At 42.1% G+C, this 27,818-nt stretch overlaps 1 long non-coding RNA gene across 1 annotated transcript; it reads left to right on the top strand.

Moving 5' to 3' along the window:
* The first annotated feature begins 8,779 nt into the window (after window positions 1-8,779).
* LOC123379178 lies at window positions 8,780-26,946 on the top strand. The gene is made up of 3 exons (XR_006583323.1): window positions 8,780-9,740; window positions 23,474-23,729; window positions 26,503-26,946. It is a non-coding gene; the product is annotated as an uncharacterized LOC123379178 (long non-coding RNA).
* Window positions 26,947-27,818: the final 872 nt, after the last annotated feature.

Genomic DNA, 27,818 nt, shown 5'->3' with positions numbered 1-27,818 from the left:
AACAGGGGTGTGAGGAAATCAACCATTCGGCAATGCATCATGAACCGAAAACTAGGTCTGAAGTCAGACCAAAGCAAAAAAGGTCCCGGTTTTAGGAAGTAAAGACATTGCCTTTGTTTATAACAATGAATAAAGATTATAAGAGGCTACTGATGAAGGATGAAAAGAGGAGATGATAAAAATCGAGTGCTTTGATCACACGGATACTCAGGCAAGATACAATGAGAACAACAAGTTAGAATTCCAAAGCTTTGTGCTGTATACATTATGTTTACTTTAACTTTAATTTGTGTTCCTAAGAGTGTGTGTAATTTATATATCACCAGCCCCGAGTGTTGACTGGTGAATTCCCATATCTTCACGTCAGTCTCTTCAACCTGCACGTAGGCCTCGCCGTTAACAATTCTAAATGGTCTCTTTTTTTATTTCTAGAAAAAGAAAATGGGTCTTGAATTTTTTTCTCAGTTGAGTTTCCACGTGACTTGGATCTCATTCGGCTCTCAATTCCAGCCTACATAAATAAATGAGATGGCCTGTTGCTCATTTCATTGCCGAAATAATTAGCCGTCTCTCCTTTCACACTTTTGAGTGCTGATGAGATATAGAATTCGGTGCTCAGGGCTTTACTCCTGGGCTTCCCTTTCCTCAGCCTCAGCTGGGTTTCCTGGATTCCCATCTGAGTAGGAATGGTTGTGAACTATAGCCAGTCAATACACCCAGTGCTCCGCAGGCCGCCATCTCTCCGATTCAGAGCTCAAAGCGGATAGACTGCAACCTCTGTAGGCGCCAAGGGAAGGCTGCCCCAAGATGGGTCACCTTGCCCAGAAGATTATTTTGAGTTAAAAGCCATCAAAACCCAGCAGGTTTAGGAAAAGCTCTTTACTTCCCCCTCACCTGCCTAAACACACATGAGAAAAGAGCCTGTACCAAGAAGGGAGCTCTTAGAAGCGACTCCATTTTACCTAAGAAACCTTTGTTTTCCAAACACCGCCTCTCACCTTCCTGTTAATGGCCTCCCTCCCCTTTCTATCCCCACCCCTAGCTTTCTCCTTAGTTCAGGATGCTCTATATACCTCATTTTGCCTATCTTTGGAGATTCATTTCTGTACGGATTTCCCGTACACCTGAAATTAAATTTTATTTTCTCCCGTCCGTCTATCTCACATAAATGTAATTCTTAATCCAGATAGAAGAGTCTTGGACAGAGAAAATTTTCTTCCTCTCCAACCTCCATGTTTTTCTTCTCTCAGGAAATGTTAAAGAGCAATCAGCAGAGCACCACTTGAAAGATCAGCCAAGGAGGGCTGTTTTTGACCAACAGGTCCCTGGCCCACCTTTGGTTCCAGCCACTGACAATCCACTGTAACTGAGGCACAGGGGTCCAAGAGCACCTGACTCCAGAGATCCCAACCGGATCAAATTCGGCCACTTGCTGCCGACAAAACTGAAAGGCAGAGAGATGAGTGGAGGTAAAACAAGAAAAGAATTTATTTTAGCAAGACCAACACCAGGAAGACAGTGCCCTAGCATCTCGAAGCCTGTGTCCGAAGTGCTGAAAATTCTTCTAGGCGTGTAGAAGGAAAAGGTGGGACATAGATCAGTGGGCACATGCAGACAGGCAGTAAAGGTCAGCTCGGTCGTTGTCTTGGGGTCAATCACACAGGGTCTTGGGGGTGTCAGGACGCTCCTTTTTTTTTTTAAAGATTTTGTTTTTAAGTCATCTCCACACCCAATGTGGGGCTCGCTCTTACAACCACAAAATTGAGTTTCACGCTACCGACTGAGCGTAGTGTGACGTAGTGTGACGCCTGAGCCAGGTGTCCCAGGACAGTCCTTATTGCGTGAGGGGGTACTTTTGCTTCCCTTCTTGGGATGATTTGGTTACAGGGTCTTTTGCCTGAGGTAATAGATAAGCTGGAAAGAAGAACATAATCAATGGGGTCAGAACGGAAATAGCTGAAGTTCTCTTACACTCGTGAAATCAGGGTCACATCTTAGAGAACGAAGAGGAAAATAATAATACTTCCTTAAATAATGCTTACCAGATGTCAGACACCATCCTGAGCGCTTTATAGATATTAACTCACGTAATCCTCACAGAAACTCTAGGAAGTCAATTATTATTATCACACCAAGAGGTTAGGTCACTTGCCCATGTCACATAGCACATAAATGACAGAGCTGGAACCATGAGCCCAGGCGGTCTGGCTTCAGAGTCTATGTCCTTAACCCCTGTCCTATGCTACTTTTAAGAAAAAAAGCACTTAAAAAACTAAAAAATCATTTAAAAATAAAAATTAAAAAATTAAATAAAATTTAAAAAAAATTTTTTTTAATAACAAACTTTAGGGGCACCTGGGTGGCTCTGTCAGTTAAACATCTGACTCTGGATTTTGGCTCAGGTCATGATCTCACAGTTGTGAAATCGAGCTTGGGATTCTCTCTTTATCTGTCTCTATCTGCCCCTACCCTGCTTGCATGCATGCATATTCTCTCTCTCTCTCTCTCTTCCTCTCTCAAAATCAATAAATAAACTTAAAAATAAATAAAATTAAATAAAATTTAAAAATTAAAAAAGAAAGAAAAAGAAAGAAGAAGAAAGAGAAAGAAGGAAGGAAGGAAGGAAGAAAGGAAGGAAGGAAATAGCACTTAATGTGCATCTATTTTATGTCAAGTGTATGCTAAATGTTTTATTTCTGTTTGCATAATTCTGCAAAGTGAGTGTTACGGATGAGGAAATTAAGACTCAAAGTGGAGAACTGAACCTGCCCAAAGTCACACAGTAAGTAGTGGTGCCTGGATTCAAATCCAGTTCAGTTAGAACTCTAAAAACTCATATGTTGTTGGAGTAAGAAATACTCACTGGATTTTAATTCTGCTAACATTCAATGATGAATAAAAAAGTGGGCTGGGGCACCTGGCTGGCTCGGTCAGTAGAGCATGCAACTCTTTTTTTTTTTTATATTTTTTTTAAGTTTATTTATTTTTGAGACAGAGAGAGACAGACCATGAACGGGGGAGGGACAGAGAGAGAGGGAGACACAGAATCGGAAGCAGGCTCCAGGCTCTGAGCCATCAGCCCAGAGCCCGACACGGGGCTCGAACTCACAGACTGTGAGATGGTGACCTGAGCTGAAGTCGGACGCTTAACCGACTGAGCCACCCAGGCGCCCCGAGCATGCAACTCTTGATTGTGACTTCAAGCCCAACATTGGGCATAGAGCTTACTTTAGAAAAAAAAAAGAAAAATATTTTTAAAGAGCAGCTTTAAAGCATAATAAAATAAAATAAAATAAAATAAAATAAAATAAAATAAATAGCGGGAAACATGAAAAAGGCAAAAGAGGAAGAGGCTACATGTATGTGCTACACTCTTTCTCTCCTAGCAAGGTGAGTAAATTAGCTCTAAGACAAATAGAAGATCAGACAACATGTGGAAATTTTCCCAAAGTATGAATGGTTATCAAACAGGGTTTGAATACAGCAGGGTAGATCTAACTGGAGGAGAGTACATTCTAGTAATGAGAACTTTTGTTTCTAAGGGAATCTGAGATCTAGAAGGGCAGAAGGCAGGTAAATAACATAAAAGTTTACATCAAGATGCTCCACAGAGCATGAAGGATCGCCCTTAACCCTGGCAGATGTCCGTGTTTTCACCATTCTCCTCAAGGATAAATATTAGGGTGGCAACCCAGGTTGGGGACAATGCAGTAGAGGTCGATAGGGGGTTAGGGGTGATGCTAAAGTGAGAAAATCAGGGTCTGATACCTATTTGAAAAAACCACAATACCTTGCATAACAGTAAACTCTAACAAACATTCCAGACTGGATGATGGACCTCCTCCCTCTCTCTCTTAGCTTGGAGATAGTCATTCCAACCTCTCCATAAACAGTCTCAGTACCCGTTTTCAACCTACCAATGACTGCACTTTCCCATCTTTTTCACCTTCAGCATTTGGCTTTTTCCTGTTTTTCACTCCTGTCGTTCTTAGAAGTTGTTAGACGTTTCCCCCTCAAATGGTCAACACGTTAGGATGGGCAACAACTTCGCGTAAAATCATCGAAATGTAAATTTCAGGTATTACAGTAGGACCCTTGTTTTCTTTCCCAATGCTTGGTACGGCCTAGTGTGAGTATGTCACAGACAGCAGTCAGAAACGTCAAGGGAAACGGTGCATATTTATGAAAAATGCTTTCGGCATACTTAGTATTTTGTTTCTACCTATAAACAAAGCGGGGAGATACCCAGCACAAGTAATTTTAACCACTTAATCTCATCCGCTGCATATAAATAGTAGTCCTATTTGGACACCAAAGAGATGTTTCAAACCTTAAATGATATGTAAAAAGCATTGCGGACCCCCGAGTGTTACTTAATTTCTACATTTTGAGATGATTGAAAATGAACATGATTGAAATATGAAAGTCGTATTTTTTAAAACTTTCATTTTGCAAAGGTTAATTGACAAGCAGTTTGAGCATAGAGCACAAGCTGCAAGGAAGTTTCCAATTACCAGAACTGGGACATAGACTTGGGAGAATGTATGAAATATATAAATCTTAAAATGCTAACAGAACTTCCATTTACTAGACAGAGGCATGAGCAGCCTAGATTTGAAGACATTATAGCTCGCTTTATAAAGCTGTAACTATCTCTATGATGGTAAAATAAAATAAATATCCCGATTTTAATGGCAGGAAGAAATTCTTTAAAATTTTTCCATAAGAATCATCAATGACTAATAAAATAAGACCCCGTTTTCTATTCGTGAAAACGTGGGTGCGGTAGCATGCCTGTGAATCTCTATCTATTCAGATGTAGACACAGATATGTAAATTCACTGCCAAAGAGATTAGCAAAATGCTAGGAGGATGGCAATGTGGGGGAGAGTCTATCTTGTTGCAATTTTTAAATTTCTCAATCCATCAGTTAAATGTAGATTCGGGGCACAGACTCGTATTTCCTTGTCAAATAAATTATGTCTTACATCAAAGACCACACAGATTCCTACTTAACAAAACAGGAGAATGTCTGAATGGACCATAAATGTGAAATATGAAAGAGAGCAAAATGAGACAGCCAATAAAATAAAAGATTTGTTAGTCAGCTAAAAACTATCTACAAAATGGTACTACAGACAATCAGAACTGGTGATTAAAGAAATATTCTTTTAAACTGACGCTAATTTTTTTTTCCATGAGAAATGAGCTCTGATAATAATAGAAAATGGTAAAATTGCCATGCATAAAAAGTTTTTAATTAGATAGCAAGGACTGAGAGGGTGCACACATCTTTTCTGCTTGGATATGTATGTACATACAATAAGAGATGTATATACAGATCCTAGGTGAAATGAACAAGAAATGCCCCAGATCTTTAAGAAATAAGCCAGGTACTGGGGCGCCTGGGTGGCGCAGTCGGTTGAGCGTCCGACTTCAGCCAGGTCACGATCTCGCGGTCCGTGAGTTCGAGCCCCGCGTCAGGCTCTGGGCTGATGGCTCGGAGCCTGGAGCCTGTTTCCGATTCTGTGTCTCCCTCTCTCTCTGCCCCTCCCCCGTTCATGCTCTGCCTCTCTCTGTCCCAAAAATAAACGTTGAAAAAAAAATTTAAAAGAAAAAAAAAAAAAAGAAATAAGCCAGGTACTAAATTAGTATATAGTTGTAAACTCCTGGGTCAATAATGTTTGTTTTATCAACTTGACATTTTTCCCTTGCCAGGTAATTTCGAGCAATTAATTCGTATTCGCAGGTATGTTTTCTACTCTGGTTTTCCCCCAAAGAGGACATCGAAAAACCTGTTCCCGTCTAGAAGCCACTCTTAAAAGATGTTGTTTGGTATGATAATTTTGGTGAACGAAATTGTTAGCAGTCCTTAGACTGGAACTGTCTTGAAATGTCACAGAATGTAACAGATTAGAAGATAAATAAGTTATTTTTAACTTTTCTTTAAAAGATCTTCTTGCCATACTGAGTTTCTTAGAGAGGTCCGACTTGCAAAGGGTTTCAGAGGATTTGGCCGAAGAGTTAAACGAGAAAACGCAGAGCGAGTGCTTGGCACAGTATCTCGCTCTTGGGGAGCGCTCAGATAGCAGGAGCCCTATGTAACTGGTTGGATTCAATACACCCTTCAGAGAAATGAGTCTTTTTTGGTCCAGGGCTCCATCATGTAGGTGTCAGTTTGCTAAAGCTACCACAAAATGCCACAGCGTAGGTGGCTTAAGCAACAGGAATTTATTTTCTTACAGTTCTGGAGCCTGGAAGTCAACCATCAACGTGTCAGCGGGATTGGTTTCTCCAGAGGCCTCTTTGCTTGGCTTACAGACGGCCACTTTTGTGTTGCGTCCCCACATGACCTTTCCTCTGTGCACTAGCATCCCTGGTGCGTCTTTGTGTGATTTTCTCTTCTTTTTTTTTTTTTTTTTTTTAACGTTTATTTATTTTGAGACAGAGAGAGAGCATGAACAGGGGAGGGGCAGAGAGAGAGGGAGACACAGAATCCGAGACAGGCTCCAGGCTCTGAGCGGTCAGCACAGAGCCCGACGGCGGGGCTCGAACCCACGAACCGCAAGATCATGACCTGAGCGGAAGTCGGCCGCCTTACCCTACTGAGCCACCCGGGCGCCCCGCGATTTTCTCTTATGAGGACACCTGTCCGATTGGATTAGGGCTCATCTTAAAGGACTCGTGTGAACTGAATCACCACTTTAAAGACACTATCTTCGAATGCAGTCATATTCTGAGGCAGAGGATTAGGGGCTCAATGTACGAATGGGCAGAGCAATGCAGTTCAGTCCATGACAATATAACAAGACCGACTGTAGACACCTCCCAACGCGGGAGGAAGCTGTTGGGATCCAAAGTGCCCAGAGAGGTGGGAGCTATAACCAGCAAGTACAGAGCCAAAGGGCGGATGTGAGTGGAACTCCGGCACCCTCTCTCACACGGTCTTCCCGTCCTGGTACCGTTTGCCTTCTCTTCCGCACCAGCATCAAAGCATCTTAGCCCTGAGTCACATGCTGATTTCTTTGGGCTAACACTTTGTGAAAGCAAGCAAAAGGCTTAGTGCTCAGGGGAGCTGCCTTGTACCTCCTAGTTATGCCAAAAGAATTAATTGAATGGGTGGAGTGTGGTAAGTAGTTAAGATTCCCCACCACAGGTTAAAGCACCTGCTCAAGATTCTTTATTAGCCTCACCGGTTTCCCTTTTTTTTTTTTTTTTTTTTTTTTTTTTTTTTTTTTTTGACAGTGGCTCTGTGCTCCTATGGATGAGGAAAAACCAAGTCAGGGGGCCGAGGGGAGTGACTATTCCAAATAAGGTTTGGGGCAGGGAGGCTTCGGGGCTGGGGCAGGGAGTGCCCTGTATTTAAAGGGACCTAAAGATGGGGCGCCTGGTTGGCGCAGTCGGTTAAGCGTCCGACTTCAGCCAGGTCACGATCTCGCGGTCCGGGAGTTCGAGCCCCGCGTCGGGCTCTGGGCTGATGGCTCGGAGCCTGGAGCCTGTTTCCGACTCTGTGTCTCCCTCTCTCTCTGCCCCTCCCCCGTTCATGCTCTGTCTCTCTCTGTCCCAAAAATAAATAAACGTTGGAAAAAAAAAATTTAAAGGGACCTAAAGAAACTTCAAAAAACAGACACTTATCTTAGCATAAGCAATGCTATTTTATCCCCATCTCATCCTGGGCAAATGATAACTGCAATTTGCGAAACTGTATTCATGTGCTATTCAGGAAAGAGTCCTCTTTCCTTAACAGGATGTTGGTGTGAAGAAAGGCTGTCGTGGCATAAAATCATTTCCGCGGAATATGTAATTAGCTACAGCATGAACTTCAAGGAAAGGTAGGAAACAGACGTCCCCTCCCGGTTCCCCTTCTCTCCAAGTTATAGGAAGGAGGGGGTGTGAATCTGAGAGCGTCTGTAATTTAAGCCTTGGCGTAATGCCTAGTACAGTGCTGTAACTGTGTTCAATAAATAGATGTTGTCAACTGACAACCCCATTGTAGAATAACATTTGTTTCTTCAGCCAAATTCACTGTATCTGCAGAGTTCCATTGTTCTTTGGGGCTCTCTCTTCCTTAAAATGATGGATCGCCAAGTAATAAAAGTGCTTTCACCTCGATCTCCACCTCTCTCACCCCCCTGTAGTTCTTTTATTGCTAGGCCCCATGTCAGGTGATCCATCCACCCATCTCTGATTGGCTTCCTGGTGCCCAGCAGCCCAGAGCCATTCTGGTTTTCAAATATTGGCAAGTCTCTCATTATAATCATTGAGATTTATCAATTAGAGGAAATGTGGATTGTGTTTTAATTGTTCAGAAACAACAGCATTCTGACTTGCGTGAGCCAGGAAAGTCTCCCCTGAGCAAAGATGCCCCAGCTGTGAAAAATTAAGAGGCAAACTCAGCCATAAAATCAGAAAGCTAAGAGTGATAGACAGCCTGAGGGGTTACCATCTTTTTTTGCCTAAATCCCCAAACCAGAGACCTAAGACTGAAAGGGGTTAGTCTTTTTTTTTTTTTTCAACGTTTATTTATTTTTGGGACAGAGAGAGACAGAGCATGAACGGGGAAGGGGCAGAGAGAGAGGGAGACACAGAATCGGAAACAGGCTCCAGGCTCTGAGCCATCAGCCCAGAGCCTGACGCGGGGCTCGAACTCCCGGACCGCGAGATCGTGACCTGGCTGAAGTCGGACGCTTAACCGATTGCGCCACCCAGGCGCCCCGGTTAGTTAGTCTTTAAAAATACTTGGAGGAGGGGCACCTGAGTGGCTCAATCGACTGAGCATTCGATGCTTGTTTTTGGCTCAGTTCGTGATCCCAGGGTGGGATCCAACCCCGTGTCAGGATCCGTGCTGATCATGGAGCCTACTTAGGATTTTCTCTCTCTCTGTCTCTCTCTCTCTCAAATAAAAACTAAATAAAATAAAAACACCTAGGACATCGATGGTTTTGGCAAATAGCACTTTTATCCAAAATAGGAGATGAGTGGCTTCTCTTATGTCTCTATACACTATTATTCTGGTGCTTTCTGTGACCCACGTTCCTCTCCATCTATAAATCAGAACCTAAGCTACACGCAGCACCCGAGGAAGAGGCACTCAAAGAATAACACGTTAACATTTGTCCTCTCTACATAATCACAAGTAGTGTGAATATTCTTCAAGCTAGAACCAGAAAGATATTGTGCCGAAAGCTTCTTGAAGAACTTTACAGTTCAGAGTCACGTTTAATTGCTGAGATGGGACCTGCGTGGCCATTGGGTAAATATACCACATCTTCTTTACCCGTTCACCTAGCGCTGAACACTTAGGTTCCTTCCATATGGTGGTTTTTGTAAATACTCGTAGGAGGGCTGACTGCACTGATTCCGTCTTTGGCCCTTCATCTTGTTCACACCCCAGCAAGGACTTCCCTCAGGGCTGTGAATTTCAGGCCCCATGGAGGTGAATACATGTCCTGGTGAGAATGTGGAGGGCTTGTTCTGATCGTCCCTAAAGTGGTACACAGAAGGCACCAGTTTAGATAAGTAGTGGAGATGACTGGCCCACAGAAGGGTTTACTTTAGATAACTAGTAGAGCTCTTTGGGCTCACAGATGGTACCACCTTAGATAACTACCTTGTGACCTCACCACCCGTGCGCTTCGCTCCATAAAACCTGACAATTAAGGTACGGACAGGGTGAAGAAAGGCCCAGAGAAGAGCTGCCGAGAAGGGTCTCCGCGGACCTGGATCATTGTCTACTGTCAGTAAGTTATCCTGAACAAATCTCTGTAAACGGTATGGAGTGGCTTGCTTCCTTTTTCAGTCTAAAGTGCCTTCCTAGTCTGGAGGAGACGTTACTGACCCTCCTTCACCTTCTAACAATAACGCTGCGATTAACGCAGAGGTGCATATGTCTTTTCAAATTAGTGTTTTTGTTTCCTTCAGGTAATTCCCAGAAGGAGAATTCCTGGATCATATGGTATTTCTGTTGTTTAATTTTTTGAAGAACCTCCGTACTGTTTTCCAGAGTGGTCGCACCAGTTTATATTCCTACCAACAGTGTACAAGTGTTCCCTATTCTCCACATCCTCCCCAACACTTGTGACTTCTTGTCTTTTTTTTTTTATGTTAGCCCTTCTGACCCATGTGAAGTAATATGTGGTTTTGATTTGCATTTCCCTGATGATCGGTGATGTGGAGCATCTTTTCGTGCATCTGTTGGCTATCTCTATGTCCTCTGGAAAAATGTCTATTCAGATCCTCTGCCCATTTTTATTTTTTTTTTCGACGTTTATTTATTTTTGGGACAGAGAGAGACAGAGCATGAACGGGGGAGGGGCAGAGAGAGAGGGAGACACAGAATCGGAAACAGGCTCCAGGCTCCGAGCCATCAGCCCAGAGCCTGACGCGGGGCTCGAACTCACGGACGGCGAGATCGTGACCTGGCTGAAGTCGGACGCTTAACTGACTGCGCCACCCAGGCGCCCCTCCTCTGCCCATTTTTAAATCAGATTGTTTTTTGGTGCTAAGTTGTATGAGTTCTTACATATTTTGGATATTAACCCTTTTTCAGAAATATTTGCAAATATCTTCTCCCATTTAGCAGGATGCCTTTTTGTTTGATTGATGGCTTTCTTCACTGTGCAAAGAGTCTTTTTAGTTTGAGGTAGTCCCATTGTTTATTTTTGCTCTTATTTCCCTTCCCTGGGAAATAGATCCAAAAAAGATGTTCCTAAGGTTGATGTTTACCCCATTACTGCCTATGTCTTCTTTTTGGAGTTTTATGGTTTCAGGTATCACATTTAGGTCTTTAATTCATTTTGAGTTTGTTTTTGTGCATAGCATATGAAAGTGGTCCAGTCACATTCTTTTGCATGTAGCTGTCTGGTTTTCCCAATACAATTTATTGAAGAGATTATGTTTTCCCCGTTGTATATTTTTCCCTCCTTTGTCATGAATTAACTGATTAACTGACAGTATAAGCATGGGCTTGCTTCTGGGCTCTCTATTCTGTTCCATTGATTTATGTGTCTATTTTTGTGTCCATACCATACTGTTTTGATAACCATAGCTTTGTAGTATAGTTTGAAATCTGGCGTTGTGATACCTCCAGCTTTGTTCTTTTTTCTCAAGATTGCTTTGGCTGTTCAGGGTCTTTGGTCGTTCCATACAAATGTAAGCATTATTTTAGTTCTGTGAGAAATACGATTGGTTTCAATAGGGATTGCATTGAATCTATAGATTGCTTTGGGTAGTGTGGGCATTTTAACAATATTAATTTTTCCAATCAGTAAGCATGGTATATTTTTCCTTTTCTGTGTGTGTCATCTTCAATTATTTTTATCAATGTTTTATAGTTTTCAGAGTATATGTCTTTCAACTCCTAAGTTAAATTTATTCCTAGGGATTTTATTCTTTTTGATACAGTTGTAAAGAGGACTATTTCCTTAATTACTTTTTTTTTGCTAGTTTGTTATTAGTGTGTACAAGCTCAGCAGATGTCTGTATATTAATTTTGTGTCTTGAAACTTTACTGAATTCATTTATTCTAATATATTTTTGGTGAAGTCTTTAGGGATTTCTATGTATAGTATCATGTCATCTGCAAATAGTGACAAATTTACTTCTTCCTCACCAATTTGGATGCCTTTTCTTACCTGATTATATTGCTATGGCTAGGACTTCCGGTACTATATTGAATAAAAGTGATGATAGTGGATAGATATCTTTGTCTTTTTCCTGATCTTAGAGGAAAAGCCTTCAGCTTTTCACCATTGAAAATGATATAGCTATGGATTAATTCATACTACTTTTTCCAGCAGTAATTCTGTGTCAAATAAATGAGAATTCGGCTACCTTATTTGTCAAAGTATTGAAGCCTATACTTGGAAACTCATAGGATGTAAAGTGTCCTAAAATCGATAGGTTATGAATACTTTGGCAGTAATATTTAATAATCCAATGTGTAAATTTATATTTCCTGCACCAATAAGAAGTATTTACAAATCTATTTAACCAAAAAGCAAGGTTGTAGATGATATCTTTGTAGGACAAGACAGCACATAAATAAATAGGTTAGAGAAATTTCTGTAGAAACCTCCCTTTTAATTTACTTTAACAAAATAAGGGTTGAACTTTCTCCCTTTATATTTTACTAAGAAACATGATGTGTAAGGCTTTTATCTGCAACAATTTATCTAAAGACTTTCCAGCATTACTTACAAAGAAAAACCACAAATACCCATTTTTGTACCGAGTAAATTCCATCTTTACATACTTTGCCTTTGTTTTTCAATGCAATGAGCACGAATGACAGATGTCTTAACTTGGCAAAGTCCAAGTCACTTCTTGAATCTGTAACAAGCTAACTCCGAAACCCATTCCAAGTTTTTCTCCTGCCCCAAAAGGAGAAGCCAAACGGCCGCCATTACACTGTCATGGCAATTTTCTCGGATCAAGTGTTTAAGGGGCTAAGCTACTAGTCACGTGACTTTATTTTGAAAGCTTCAGCAAAGACCTATTTTTCACCTTGAGGTGAGTGACACTTAAAAGGTTGGAGAAGAGCAGTCTGAGTAAAGGCCAGTCATTGTAGAGTCATGGGTTTTAGAGTTGGGAGGGCTGGAGGAGCTATCTCTTCTTTTTCCACCAACCCTGTGCTCACTGGCACCTCTGTCCAAGCATCCAGCTTGCTGAAGCCAGGAAGCCTTTGTTCTATCACTAGGGTTGCTCCTTGAGAAGAGGATGTCTTCATTCTTTTCTTAGCCGGGTGCCTCACTTGCCTTTTCAAACACATTCAATAAATGTTGGGTGAGTCAATAACATGGCTCAGTCCTCTCTTGTTACAGACAATAAAAAAGAAACCAATGGAAGAATGACAACTTGTACTAGCGCCACACACAATTGATTAGAATGGGAACGAGGTAAACCCAGATCTTTCAACGTTCGTGCTGTGGAAATCTCAGTCGGCTAGTCGAACCAAGAGTAGGACCAAAGTGCGGAAGATAGGTTGTGACTCATGATAACGGATTTGTATAGCTTTTTATGAACATGTTGATCTTGATATTGTAAACATCATTTATTGTCTTACTCCATGGAGATCTCTAACATAGAAGTCTAGTGATTCAGAGCATGGTGGATTGGAATTCCGGGTCTGACACCAGCCGTGTGGCCTTGCTAAATTCCTTGGGCTGATCTTCAGATCAATGGGCTCTGTAATGTGGATGGAAAAGTAGCTACCTCTTGATGGTCACAAGGACCAGACAGAATAATACATTAAGAGCATAGAGCTCAGGGCCTGCCACATGATCATCAACACAGCAACAATTGAAAGGGCTTCATAGCAGGGATACATTAAACCCTTGAATGAATGAAAAAACAGAACCCGCTCAAAATATATTTAAAACATGTATACATATTAATGTCTTGTAACTTAGGCACATTTTATATTTTTAAATACTTCTATATGTACAGTATATAGACAGAAAGGGAAACTATTCTGGAAAAAAAAGTGCAAAACAGAACGATGATTGTTTCTGGGTAGTGGAATTTTTATCTGTATTTGTATATATTTTCTACAGCAAGCATCAATAGCTGTGTAAAAGAAATTTTAATGTATTTTTAAACATGAATATTGACTTTTATCTGGTTCCAAGTATTTTGTAAAGTAAGTCCTAAAATTACTATATTTTCACACATGAGTTACTGATAATGCCAAAATTATTGGAATTTCCCCCCCCCCCAATGCTGAGGTTTTTGTTTTTAATTATTTTTACAGGTATTTGTTTATTCTACTTCCCACCATGCACCAGGTACTATTCCAAGAGATTTATAAATATCAACTTCAAAAAGAGCAATAATAACCTATTTGGGGAGAAAAGTAGCTAAGGGTAGGGCAGGCATATCTAGATTAAAATCGTTTTCAAGGATAGTCTAAGTTCTGTCTTTTAAAACCAGATTAATGAAAAATGCAGGGAAAATAAATTCCTGAAAAAACTCTTTTATTCACATTTATACAATAGCCACAAATATTATCTAGCTATGTATATTCCGTTAAGAAGTTAATAATTATTTTCTAAGTAATTTGGGCATGGTTTTCTAAGGCATAACGTTATATGGAAATCACACCAAAAAACCAACGATGTACGTCACATAACAGGCACCTAACATCTACTATTTTCTCTCTAGCCAAAGCCACAAATCGCTATTGTCTAAGTGAAATTCAAGTACATGATTGCAAACGTAATAATAAGATCGGAAGCTCGTTCTCATTATCTCCCCACCATAACCCTTCGCTGCGTGCACAATGTCCCCACGAAGCCAGCAGACAAGACTGGGTAGCTGTGGAGGTCACAGAGGGGGCAGAGCGGTGGGTAAGACTCAAGCCGGTAGTCAATATGATATACCTCTAGAATCCGTATAATCACCCTGAATAACACGGGAACATCATGGTAATATATGACGGGCTATCATTTTCCCTTGCTCTTCCTCATGTAGCTGTGATGACCATAACTCAACAACAAATTTGTCACCGAACCTTCAAAGAAGTGAGGGGGGTTGGGGGGGGGAGCGGGGAATCAACGAGCTTGCCTATGTCTGTTCTGGGAACATATGATTTTGTTCTAATATAAATCCAAATATATTCACAACCATATTTGCTTCATGTGTAGAAATGGCTACTCTTAAACGTGGTGCCTTTGGAGCACTGATGTTTACCATGCTGTCACCTGAATGTCGAGCAATAATAGCAAGGGGGCCTTGGCGGAGTAAGGCTGAAACCTCTTAGGAACAGGAAGAGCCATTCTTAGTCTTCCCGGGCTGGGCGCTGCAGAAAAGGCCCTGAGAAAGTCCATGGCCACAGCCCCACCCGGGAGAGTGATTGTTTCCCAGCCGGCTCCCCTATTCCCTTAGCACCGGAAGATGTGCTTCTGTTAAAACGTCACATTTGAAGTTTTAACCCGTAAGCTTTCTGGTTAATGAAACGACAGAGCCAGCCTCATTTTTCCTAGTGCTGCCTTCCCGACACCCCTGGACCCGGGCTGACTTTGGGAAGAGCCTTGCGTGTGCAGTAGCTAACATCTGCGCGGGTAACTATTTTCACACCCAGAAGAAGGCAGCGGAGAATCACGAAACCATCTCCTTCTGCGGGTAAAACAAAGGAGCTCCTCCAACTCCATCCGAAAAAGCAGAAGTCCCGAGGGAACTTCCTAAATTTCTTTAGCAACCTCACGCCTGCTAGGAGACCTGCCGAAGTTCCAAGGCCCCTGGGTCTGCAGGAGGGAGGGGCTCTGAAAATCGAACATTGATGCTAAACAGAAAATACGAGCTGAATGCGTGTTTAGAATTCACCACGCCCGCTACCCGCCCCCTTCGCCCTGTTACTGATAAGGAAACAAAGGTCCAGAAAATGATCCCGAGGCAGACGCGGTGAGCTTGGGGCAGAGCCAGGATTAGGAGCCTACTTGGCTTCCGTGGGAGCGTGCTGCTCTTCCGGGGCTCAGCCTGCAGACGCACGGTTCAGTGTTCTTTCTACAACAGGCGGTGTTGCAACGGGGAACTGGGAGCCGCTGAAAGCGTGTTGAGCAAAGAGATGGCATGGTCCTCTCTGTGTTTTACAAGACGGATCGGATAGCCCCACATGTAAACTGGATTAAAAGATCAGCATTAATATAGCACAGACCAACTCCACGTAGATGGGAACGGGAACCAAGGGAATAGAGTGGAGGGGGCAAGGTGCAAGAGTTCTTTCAAACCTGCTTGTCTTGTCTGCAGGCTGCATGAAAAACAGAGCCAGTCATTACGCCCGGTTCCTGCTACAGTGCCTGGTGCTCTAGAGGAGGGACACAATAACTGCCGTGAAGCGAACAGATGAATTAAAGAGCTAGCAAAGACAGCAGTCTGTGACTGACTGGATAAAAGGAAGGAAAGGAGGGGCGCCTGGGTGGCTCAGTCGGTTAAGCAACTGACTTCGGCTCAGGTCATGATCTCACGGTTTGCGAGTTCCAGCCCCGCGGCGGGCTCTGTGCTGCCGGCTTGGAGCCTGGAGCCTTGCTTCCGACTCTGTGTCTCCCTCTCTCTCTCTGCCCCTCCCCCGCTCGCGGTCTGTCTCCCTCTCAAGAAATGGATAAATGTTAAAAAATGAAAAAAAAGGAGAGGAGTAAAAGATTACCTCCACGGTTATGGGTTACATAGCCGAGAGAATGTTGTGGAAGTTGGAGGAGAAATTGTTGGATAGAGCATCGGGGAGGAAATGGAGTATTGGGGTCAGGCAGGGTGGACCTGAACAGGGCTTTCCTGAATCGCTGGCCTGGAGGTGATTGGTGCACAGATGAGTGTGCCCTCGAATTCTGGGAATGGAAAGGGTTGAAGACATCAGTGGGGTTAATCTGTGCGTGTAGGGAGCACCTAGGTGGTCTTCCTGTCCCCTAGTTCTCCACACGTGGTTGATAGAACCATGGCGTTGGCATCTGGCAAAGACAAGGGGCCAGATCTTCAGTCCCCAGTTCGACCCTCAGCATGAGATTTTCAAACAAGAAGGCCCAAATGTGTGCTTACCTTATAAGTGGAAAGATTTCAGCTTGAGCTTTGAACCGGTCCGGAAATTTACAATCAAGGAAACTTAAAAAAAAAAAAAAAAAACAAAGAAAAGAAAAGGGGGAGGGTTATTTTAGACTTTGTGTAAGTTGTTGAGTCTCTCAGTGAGAGATATTTAAATTTTGAAATACGTACCAGGTTGGGGGACGTAGTGGAAGCATGATAATCTTTTCAGTGACTGGACCAGGGGACAGACAAGCCCTGAACCCCCACCACCACCCCGCACCTCCAGGAAGAGCTGGGGACTTGTGTGCATCCTTTCTGCAGGAGCCCCGGGGTGGAGTCACCCACACACGCATGCTGCACCTGCTGCAGCCCCAGAAGCCTCTTCCGGTGTACCCCACAGCTCTTCTGCACCCTCCATCCACCTGGCCGACGAAACAGAGCCCAGACTTTTGAAACGGGCCTTTTATATTCATGGTTACTCCTTTCTTTAGGTGGTAGAATCCTAGAACCATAAAAATCAAAACTCATAGACTGTTAGATCTGAACATGACCTTAGAGAGGAGCTAGTTAAATCCCCTGGAGGAAACCGGGAACCGAGTCCGATCTTCCGTCCAAGGACGGAAGGGCTAGGTTTTCAGTCACGGCTGACACTGTAGGATCTGAGGCTGAGAGTGAGGCTGTGTGTGGGACTTGGTGCTCCTGCTGTAGAAGGTGCAGTCAAGAGGATGGCGTGGGGCAAAGGGGCTTGAGAACCACATTCTCACGCTGTCAGGCACAAGAGCAAAGGTTCCAAGTAGGAGGTGGGACCTATAGAAATGAAAGAAGGGAACTGGACAGTCAGTGGGGGGGGGGGGGGTTGGAGAGGCAGGGAAAGTGCTTACAGACTCTTGGGGGTGAGGGCTTCTCCCCACAGTAACCTGGCTCTGCCATGAGGGCTATCCCTTGAAGAGAGATTTCTCCAACATTCTTACGGGGCTAGAGTTAATTCCCATCACTGGTGGAAATAAGGGTTTCGGCATAAAGGGGAAGAATACAATAAGATCGCAAGGATTAGCTATGTGTACGCAACGATGCGTGTATTATAAAGAATAGTAACGTTGCCAAAAAGAAAATTAAAGCTGTCAACTTGTGTTGGGTGACCTGACCTTCGCTCACTGACCTCTCTATCCACCTACGTTGAAAAAAAAAAATCATTCATGTATTCATTAGTGCACTACTTCCTCAGCAAATAGGTATCGTGTGCCTAATGTGTTGGATGCTAGGTATACAACAGTTCACAAAATCGCATGGATTTTTTAAAGACTAGTGGCGATCTACTACTAACATGACCTTCCCTCCTTCCAGCATTTACTCTCTCTTTTGCTAAAAGCGGTTCTACTTTCAGGGGAGAAGAGTCCTTTCTCCTGAGCTGAGAGTGTCTCTTTGGGGGACGAGAAGGCAAAAATAAAAAGGCTTCCATTACTGTACCACGTTGTATCACAGGCATTTCCTGGATATTCTCCCTCTAAGTGAGCAAGACTTTATAATCTGTCCCTTGGGATTATTCAAAAATTATCACCCTGGCTTATCTTTGCTTCCAACAGGAGTTGTTTGTGATATCTTTATGTTCTTGTGCTTTGACGTTAGCGTTTACATGCTCCAGAGTAACTTTTCTCAGCCTCGATCCATACCAACTTCTTCCAACCCTTAACTAACCCGCGGACGGCGACGCGGCATTAACTTATTCTCCACCTGATCTCAGATATGACGAGCAGGCAGTATTGTGTTTCTGCAAAAGGCATTTTCTCCTAACTGAAAGGAGAAGAAAGCTAACTCCAGCTTCCTGTGGGCCAGGCCTCTCGTGAATTCTGAGAGGGAGAAAGAGGTTAATTGTGAACAGGTCCATGCATGTGTCACTTACGACTCACCCCTGGATCCCTTCGGTCCCACACCCTTTCAGCAGCAGTTTTAGCACACTGAGACCAGACGGAGGTTTTTATGGCTCTCTTCAATAAGATACAGGGTGAGTTTAAAGAAGGCAATCTTTAAGATTTATCTCTGTGTTCTGGAATAAGAGTTCAATAATTCCTTTAATCCGTGTTGCCATCTCCCTTGGCCTTTTGCTTTACTTTGGTCTTTTAACATCTCACCTTATTTTAATAGCAATTGTCAGGATCCACAGACTAGTTCAACCCAACAAGTACTCTAGGAGCACCAACCTCATACGAGCAAGGCAAGGCCAAGCGCTCATACGTCATAACGATACCATATTTCACAGGCAAATGAACTGTTTTCAGTAACCATAATTTATCTTTCAAAAAATCTCTGACACTAAGTCAAAAGGGTTAATTGGATAAATTTTTCTTAAGAGGGAATTAGGGTCTTGTAACACCTTTAGGGTCTTTAACATTAGTCGAAGCAGTGGGCACAAACTCACAAACATACTGTAGAAATAATTTAGTGAACAGGATCCGTAGAGGTAAAAGCCAAATTAAAAAAAAAAAAATTTTTTTTAATGTTGGTTTATTTTTGAGAGAGAGAAACCGAGCTCGAGCAGGGGAGAGGCAGAGAGAGGGAGACACAGAATCCGAAGCAGGCTCGAGGCTCTGAGCTGTCAGCACAGAACCTCACGCGGGGCTCAAACCCACAAACCGCAAGATCACATGACCTGAGCCACCCAGACGCCCCCGCCCCACCTTAAAAATTTTTTTTTAATGTTATAAAAGCTAAATTTTAAGTAGAATTCACGGATCCCAAATTTCTTTAAACTATATCTATATCCAAGCACTCAAAGTGTTGGATATATCTATATCCAAGACTCGAGTGTTTAGTCTTCAAAACACTTAGTTCTTTGTGAGAATTATCATTGATTTTCTACTTCTAAAGGTACTACACATACTCCATCTCTAGGACATTTTGGATTAGGGCAACAGCACAACATTTCTTGAAATTTCACAAAAACTGTTATACCTATCCCATCTCCAGATGAACATGAAAGAAAGCTGAACATTTTTTCACTTGAAAACACTGTGACTCTTTACCATCCTGGAAGCAAGCGGACAGAACCATTTGTCCTCATTTCAAAAACTTTCCCCAAACCTCGGACCTCTACGCATCATGTGGCTCATCCTACATCTGAAATAATAGCCGTCTTGAGAATCACGTACTTAATGTAACTTTGCAGCTCGGAGGCATCTTAGAAATCCGTTAGTTCATAGTCTCTGAAACTTCCGTCTCAAAAAACTCCACGTACTGTAACATGTTAATAGGTGTTTCAGGGAACAGTTTCTGTGTGCAAGTAAAATTTGGACAGTCCCCTCTGGAGGCCCACAGTGCATGTTAGCATATTAAAGCCTTGGCAGACCCATAGTAACAACGACAACAAAAACTATTTGTATGGAGGCGGGTGGGGGGGCTTTCATATTTTATTCTCTAAATATTTATTACTTTATGCAAAAATATATGGCACGCTAACTGAAAAAGAAATGACAATCTAGATCTCAGAAAGGTAGAGAAATGTGGCGCCTGGATGGCTTGGTCGGTTAAGCGTCTGACTTCGGCTCAGGTCGTAATCTCACGGTCCGTAGGTTCGAGCCCCGCGTCGGGTTCTGTGCTGACAGCTCAGAGCCTGGAGCCTGTTTCAGATTCTGTGTCTCCCTCTCTCTCTGCCCCTCCCCTGTTCATGCTCTGTCTCTCTCTGTCTCAAAAATAAATTAAAAAATGTTAAAAAAAAAATTAAAAAAAAAAAAGAAAAGTAGAGAAAGAGAAGAGAAATGGGGAGAGATTTGATCCAGCCCCAGTGAGGAATGGAATTTAAGGATGAAGAGGTATGTCTGAAGAGCATTTTTATAAAGTTTTGTAATCTGAAGTGCTGTATATGTCTTGCCGGTGTCCTTAAGAACCACATTACTTGTCAGGGCAAGAGAAGGAAGGGAGGGAGGGAGGGAGGGGAGAGGGAGAGGGAGGGTGAGAAGGAGGAAGGGAGGGAGGAAAGGAAGGACAGAAGCCAGAGAAGAGAGAAAGGAACTGTTTAACTTTGTAAAACCTTGTGTTGTGTGCTGGCAAATGTTTAACAACTTTGGGGAAGGGGACGGGCCTGATTTGCAGCATGTATCCATTTCCGTGGTGTAAATTCTCACCATGGCCAATTTCAGACATGCCAACATGACATCCACTGGCTCACAAGCTTCTGGCCCCAACATACCACACTAGTGTTTCTTGGGACAGAGTTCGGAAATGTTGAGCTGGGCCGGTGGGGGGGGGGGGGGGGCGGTGGAGGGTGGGTGCTGGGTGGCTTAGCCGGTTAAGCATCTGACTCTTGACCTCAGCCTAGGTCATGATCCCACAGTTAAGGAGTTCAAGCCCCAGGTCAGGCTCCGTGCTGACAGTGTGGAGCCTGCTTAGGATTCTCACTCCCTCTCTCTCTGCCCCTCCCCTGCTCGATCTCTCCGCACCCTCTGTCTCTCTCTCAAAAATAAATACACTTAAAAAAAAAAAAAAGGAAATTTTGAACTGGTGTATCTTCCTTCCTTCCCAATCCTCTCTCCTACAAATATATGTTTTAAAGATGAGCAAGGTAGAGATGCCTGGGTGGCTCAGTCGGTTAAATGTCCAACTCTTGGTTTGGGCTCAGGTCATGATCTCACGGTTCATAAGTTCAAGCCCCACATAGGGCTCTGCAGTGACACTGCAGAGCCTGCTTGGGATTCTCTCTCTCTCTCTGCCCCACTCATCCTGTCTCTCTCTCTCAAAATAAATACATAAACTTAAAAAAAAAAAAAAAAAAGATGAGCAAGCTAAGGCCTAGAGAGGTTATGTGAGTGTCAAAGTCAGACAGCTAATCATCTTTACTAGTATCCAAACTCTAATTTCTAAATTCAACAATTCCTTCCTAACATAAAAATGTTAACTATGTGAAAAGGAAGTATATGGTACCATAGAGCCCAGTGAGAAGGAAGACCCTTACCTCAGACATATGACTTGATTATCTTTTGGCTGCTCAGCTACTCTGCCTGTAGATGGAATAATTTAGATAATACGTGCTTATTACCAATAAATACCTCCTAATAGTAATAAAATATGCAGGTTCGCTTCTTCATAAATATTTTGAAATCCTCAGTCAAAAGAGGTTATATGACCATTTAAAAGTTATTCTGGGGGCACCTGGATAGCTCAGTCGGTTAAGCGTCTGACTTCAGCTCAGGTCATGATCGCACAGTTCGTGGGTTCAAGCCCCGCGTCGGGCTCTGTGCTGACAGCTCAGAGCCTGGAGCCTGTTTCAGATTCTGTGTCTCCCTCTCTCTCTGCCCCTCCCCTGTTCACGCTCTGTCTCTGTCTCAAGAATAAGTAAACATTTAGGGGCGCCTGGGTGGCTTGGTCGGTTAAGCGTCTGACTTCGGCTCAGGTCATGATCTCGCGGTCCATGGGTTTGAGCCCCGCATCGGGCTCTGTGCCGACAGCTCAGAGCCTGGAGCCTGTTTCAGATTCTGTGTCTCCCTCTCTCTGTGACCCTCCCCCGTTCATGCTCTGTCTCTCTCTGTCTCAAAAATAAATAAAACGTTAAAAAATTAAAAAAAAAATAAGTAAACATTTAAAAAAATCTTTTCTAAGTTATTCTGAAGTCATTCATGTTTCATTCAAATCTTGAAATCTTGTAGATCTGAGCCTTAGACTAGAGGTTATTCTCTGAGGTCAGAGGAAATTACCATACTCAGGAACAAAGGAAAGTTACCTCTCGTTTATTTCAGTATTTTTGTTGTTCAAACTTTTCTCTCAAACCACAACTCACTTTATATTTTTCTACCTGCCTCATCATATTTTCAGAAGAAGGGTTTGTTGAGGGGCGCCGGGGTGGCGCAGTCAGTTAAGCGTCCGACTTCAGCCAGGTCACGATCTCGCGGTCCATGAGTTCGAGCCCCGCGTCGGGCTCTGGGCTGATGGCTCGGAGCCTGGAGCCTGTTTCCGATTCTGTGTCTCCCTCTCTCTCTGCCCCTCCCCCGTTCATGCTCTGTCTCTCTCTGTCCCAAAAATAAATAAACGTTAAAAAAAAAAAAAGAAAAAAAAAGGGTTTGTTGAGATAAATGCTTTTAATTTTTTTAACGTTTATGTATTTTTGATGAGATACATGCTTTTAAAATATAGAATTGTTTTTGATACGTATTTATACACATATATAAATAAATTTGATTTTGTAGAAGGTGATGCTACTTCCTTGGGCTCAAAGACTAGAACACAAATTTGTTTGTATTGAGAGTCATTATGCGGCAGAAACATCCCTGTGAGGCCCTTCCATGAAAGGATCTGTTACGTAAATCCCAGGGTCTTCTTGGACTGGCTTCCACCGATCTTAGACAAGTCTCTTATAACCTTGATCTTCTTATTATAAAAAGAATGGGATAATAGCAATCGAGACTTTATGGGGTAGTTGGTCTCAACCACAGAGATGTTGAGAACTGATCATTAAGTTTGTGAATTTCACTCTGACTTTTGGCCATTTTACAACATTTTGACTCTTTCGCCAGAAGCTTGGTGAGAAAAAGAAGTTGAGTTAAAATTCATTTCCTTTCATTTTTATCTGTGGATGAAAATCATTCCAATTCTCCTTGTGTCTGATTAGACATGGGTTCCAAGAGGCGATAACAGTGATTAGCTGACAGCTTAGAATAATGGATTTGTGTTGTCACTATATCTACTTAATAAGCAGCATCCGTGAAAGGACAGTTTTATCAACAAAGACTTAACAAAATTCAATAAGCCACAGATACAAGATGAAAAGAAAAGAAGGAACTTAATCAATAGTGGGAGGAATTAAAGGGTAAACGGAACTGTCTGCCGACTGACTGGGCCACTTCCCTGGCTGCATCTGGCTGGGCCACTTTTTACACCCCCAAAGAATGAGATAATAACACTCTTCTACGATCCCTTGCATAATGACGCATCTCTGATCTTTCCAAGATTCTAACGAAATTCTGCAAACTTTCAGAGTTTTTAGCTTGAAATTTTCCTCTATCGTCAAGTTTCTCTGTGGCTGCAAAATGATTGGTTCCTTGGACAAGGCATACGAATCCTTCAGGAAGATGATTTCCCGAGAGTTACCTATTCCTAATACCTAAAGAATACTCTGAACAAAACAGATAACTGCAAGTACAGATCAGTCCCCCTAGGATTAGTATTCTGTGATCCTCACTGCTCCATCCAAGTGGACTTAAGTTTGTCAAGCAGCTTGTGTGAGTGCAACGGTAAGAGATTTTGGTGAAAATCCTGAAAATGAAACAGGAACCCATGGGGGAGGGGAAGGAAAATCCTGAAAATGATACTCTAGGAAGATAAGAAAAAATTGTCATTCATATTTTAAAAGAATTTTTACTATTTACCTAGTATTTTTCCCCATGTTGTCTCATTTAATCCCCACAATCCCTATAAGGTGTATTGTCCCCATTTTATGGATCAAGTAGTTGAAGTTTCAAGAAGTTGCCTTATCCAGGTTAGTGGAAGCCCGTTAGGGAAGTTTGGGGTTCCAATACCAAATTCGTGCACTTCCATTACAGCGCAGTAACTCTTAGAAATGAACTTCACGGGGCGCCTGGGTGGCTCAGTCGGTTAAGCGTCCGACTTCAGCTCAGGTCACGATCTCACGGTCCGTGAGTTCGAGCCCCGCGTCGGGCTCTGGGCTGATGGCTCGGAGCCTGGAGCCTGCTTCCGATTCTGTGTCTCCCTCTCTCTCTGACCCTCCCCGGTTCATGCTCTGTCTCTCTCTCTCAAAAATAAATAAATGTTAATAAATAAATAAATAAATAAATAAATAAATAAATAAATATAAAAAAGAAAAAGAAAAAAAAAGAAATGAACTTCACTTTTGCTCTTACTATTCAGTTCATTGCTGATGTCAGTCAGTCCCCAATCCTAGGTAACCAGCAAAGGTCAAGTAAATATGTGCCGGTGCCTTTTAACAATAGGGCTTTGACCTACAGATTCCGTGGGAATGAGGCATCTAGCAGAGCACTTCCTCTATAATTGGACACTGCAAGATGGAAATTCTGGCTTCAATGCTTACTTGGGCAAGTTACCTAACATCGAAGAACCTCAGTTTCCTCAACTGTACAATGGGGATAATGATAGCATCTATTTTACAGCATTGTTGTGAGAATTAAGTGGGGTTAAATTAAAAAAAGCACTTACCATACAGTAAGCTCTCAATAAAAGCTAGTTTCAAAGAAATAGATTTGTGTGACTGTATGGTCCCCTGTGTTGACTAAAGGAATCCATCAGGGGCGTCTAGGTGGCCCAGTCAATTAAGCATCTGACTCTTGGTTTCAGCTCGGGTTATGATCTCACAGTTCATGGGTTCAAGCCCCTCATCGGGCTCTCCGTTGACAGTGCATAGCCTGCTTGGGATTCTCTCTCTCCCTCTTTTTCCGCCCCTCCCCAACTCATGCGTGCTGGCTCTCCCTCTCTACCTCCCTCTCTCAAAATAAATAAATCAACTTAAAAAAAAAAAAAAAAAAAAGGAACCCATCAGACTTAAAAACTTTGCCCAGCCAGCAGAGGTAACAAATTAAATACATATGGAAATTCCATTGCCAGTATCATCTCTCACATTAAAAACACTATTGGTAAATAATATGGGCCATGTACCGAAGTGTAAACTTTAGCACATGAGATCTGAATTTAAGCGTATGCTCTGTAACACTCCAAAAGATTCTGTGATTCCATACTAATTTGGTACTAGCACTAAAATGAGTTCACCAAAGACAATTACTTAGTGATCTGTTCTTTTTCCCCTTTCATCTCTTAATATGTACCCAGTCTAAAACTAGAATTTCTGTGTGCAACTCAAGGCACACACAGCATGTTCACATACGGCCCATCACTTGGGGCTTAACTGTTCACTCCTGTCTGCAGAAATGTAAAGGCCACCCCAGGCCACCAACTTAATTATATCCAGGATGCGCACCAGAGGTGAAAAGCCTCCTAGAACTGTTTTTCAATCATCATCTCTCCAACTGAGCTGGACCAGTGACACTAAAGCCAGCAATTAAAAGCCTCAAGTTTAGAAATCCATTCAGTTTCCCAAGTCCCCAAATGGCAAAGGTTAAGTGAATTATGTGGAGATAATTCGCCAAGGTCCCGAGGGAGGGTTCAGCTAACTTCAGATTATTGGCTGTTTCAGTCTTATGTTTCCCTTCCCAACTGATATGCTTCATGCAGTGGTGCTGCCAATGTAAATACCAGAAAAATAAGAGTTGCAGATGGAGAGAATAAAAAAAAAAAAACCTTCAATGTGTTTTCTAGGGGGAAAAGCCATGTGATGAGCACATTTCGTGTTTGTAACACCGAAGGTTTTTCCCTTCCTTTATTTTCAAGGATAATTGTGAGGAAATTTACACTCGCCTCATAGTAAAAAATATTTGGGAGCTTTACTGTGTTGCTTTGGTACTTAAATTGGAGCACGTCGCCAGGCATCTTACTGCGGGAGACCATTATGGGACCCGCAACTCTCCTCCAGGCTGAATTAGAACCACCCGTTACACCTCGAGTTGTGTGGTAACACCTCCACGGTGTTTCCAATTAACTTTGTAAGTTTTTAATCAGTGACAAATGCATCTTTGTAAATTCAATTTACCTTTTATTGCAGCACCATAAACCGTCTTGCAGCATTCCGGTACTTTGTGAGCATTTTACTTGCTACTGACATAAGACAGCTGTTGGACCTACAACAAAGGCTAAGGTTTATGAGTTACCTGAATTAGGATGTAGGTGAAGTAATTAAACCCCAAAGAGAAAGAGGGGGGAAACAGATAGCCCTCTGCAATCCGCACACACCGACACACAGGCAGGAACTCCCGAAGCAACTCAGAAGCTGGAACATTCAGGATTAAATCCCCAGAAACTCCCTTCTTTTACTGTGAATTTTAACTCACGATATGTTGAAAGAGGTACGTAAGTGAAAACGCTCAGGCACATTTTATTAATAAATCTATACTGCTATTTGTTTTTTTTCCCTTTAATCAGATTCAAATGCATCCTGTTAAAGAGCCACGGGTGATTAGATCATAAATCTGAATGACCTTGAAGATGATGAAGGAAATGCTTCTCTGTAAAGCGATCATCATGCTGCCAGTTTCATCATTTACACATTTTTACAGGTGCAGGGAAAATGTTTAATTTCAGATAGCTTGCAAGAATCACTCAGAATAAAATATTCCTTTATAAGATCCCCAGATAATAAAGCAAATGAACTAACTGCACTCCTCAAGAATATGTATTTTTTTTTGTTTCTATTTTTGCTCCTCAAATAAGAAAAGGGCAAAAAATTAGGGGGAGGATTATAATTGCGTGACCTCAACCATAAGCTTACTCTAGGATTCTAGCTTCGGTTTCATTGTGTTTAAATATTGCTAATGACACATTAACTCATTGCCCCTTGCTGCAAATTATTAACTAATTGTGAGTAATATGGTCGTGAGACGTATCTTTTGTTACATATTTAATCAAAAGTCTGCATTTTTATAAAGGCAGCAAATTTATGGATGACATTTATGGTTTTTGCCTTAAACACTGAAGAATTCTTTTGTCTTATTTTTGGATTTATCGCTCAACCATGAGACATTTGACATTCAAGAGGTACACCTGCATCTTGCTATTATCATATCAAAAATATTGTAAATGTTGTAATTTGTCAGAAGTGTTTAGACACTGGTATTATTCCAGTCCACTAATTGATTCATTTATTCATCACTTACTCATTAAGTGCTTAATATCTGCCTAGGATAAATAGTGACTGAAAATGTAGCCCTTCTCCTGCAGATCAAGGATTATAAACGCAAGAAAAATTTCAGACCCAAGTATATCTATGTGTTGTTTATTTCAGATACTTATTTAGACTTTATTTGCCTTTCAGATGTTTTTAAAAATCAGCTGTGACCTAAAACTTCTCACTGAATCTGTACATTGTTACCATTTCTAAAACCATGGACTTGGCTTTCTTTGACCTTTTCTGAAGGGCATACTCTTTAAATACTGTTTTGATTCTTCTGTATCATAGATGCTTTCGATGGCTTATGAATTCTTCATAATACATATACAAACTGGTCCAAATATAGCTTTGATTTCATTACCCTATTTTCCCCATTCTTTATTACTTGCCTTAAAGAAATAAGAAATAAGAAAGCTATATAGCTACTTTGGAATGTAGGGATTCGACATGAAAAGCACCCTTTTAAGTTGCTGTAAACTGATCATTAGTTTCTCATCATTTCTTCTCGGTGCTCAGAAATATATGACCAGATATAGAAGAGGAGTTTCAGCAGGTAGTATCGAGTGTATGT

This window comes from Felis catus, chromosome C1 (genome assembly GCF_018350175.1).
Source record: "Felis catus isolate Fca126 chromosome C1, F.catus_Fca126_mat1.0, whole genome shotgun sequence".
NCBI classification, from domain to species: domain Eukaryota; kingdom Metazoa; phylum Chordata; class Mammalia; order Carnivora; family Felidae; genus Felis; species Felis catus.
Note: the sequence above shows the minus strand (reverse complement) of the source record. Positions and strands in the feature narration are given on the sequence as shown.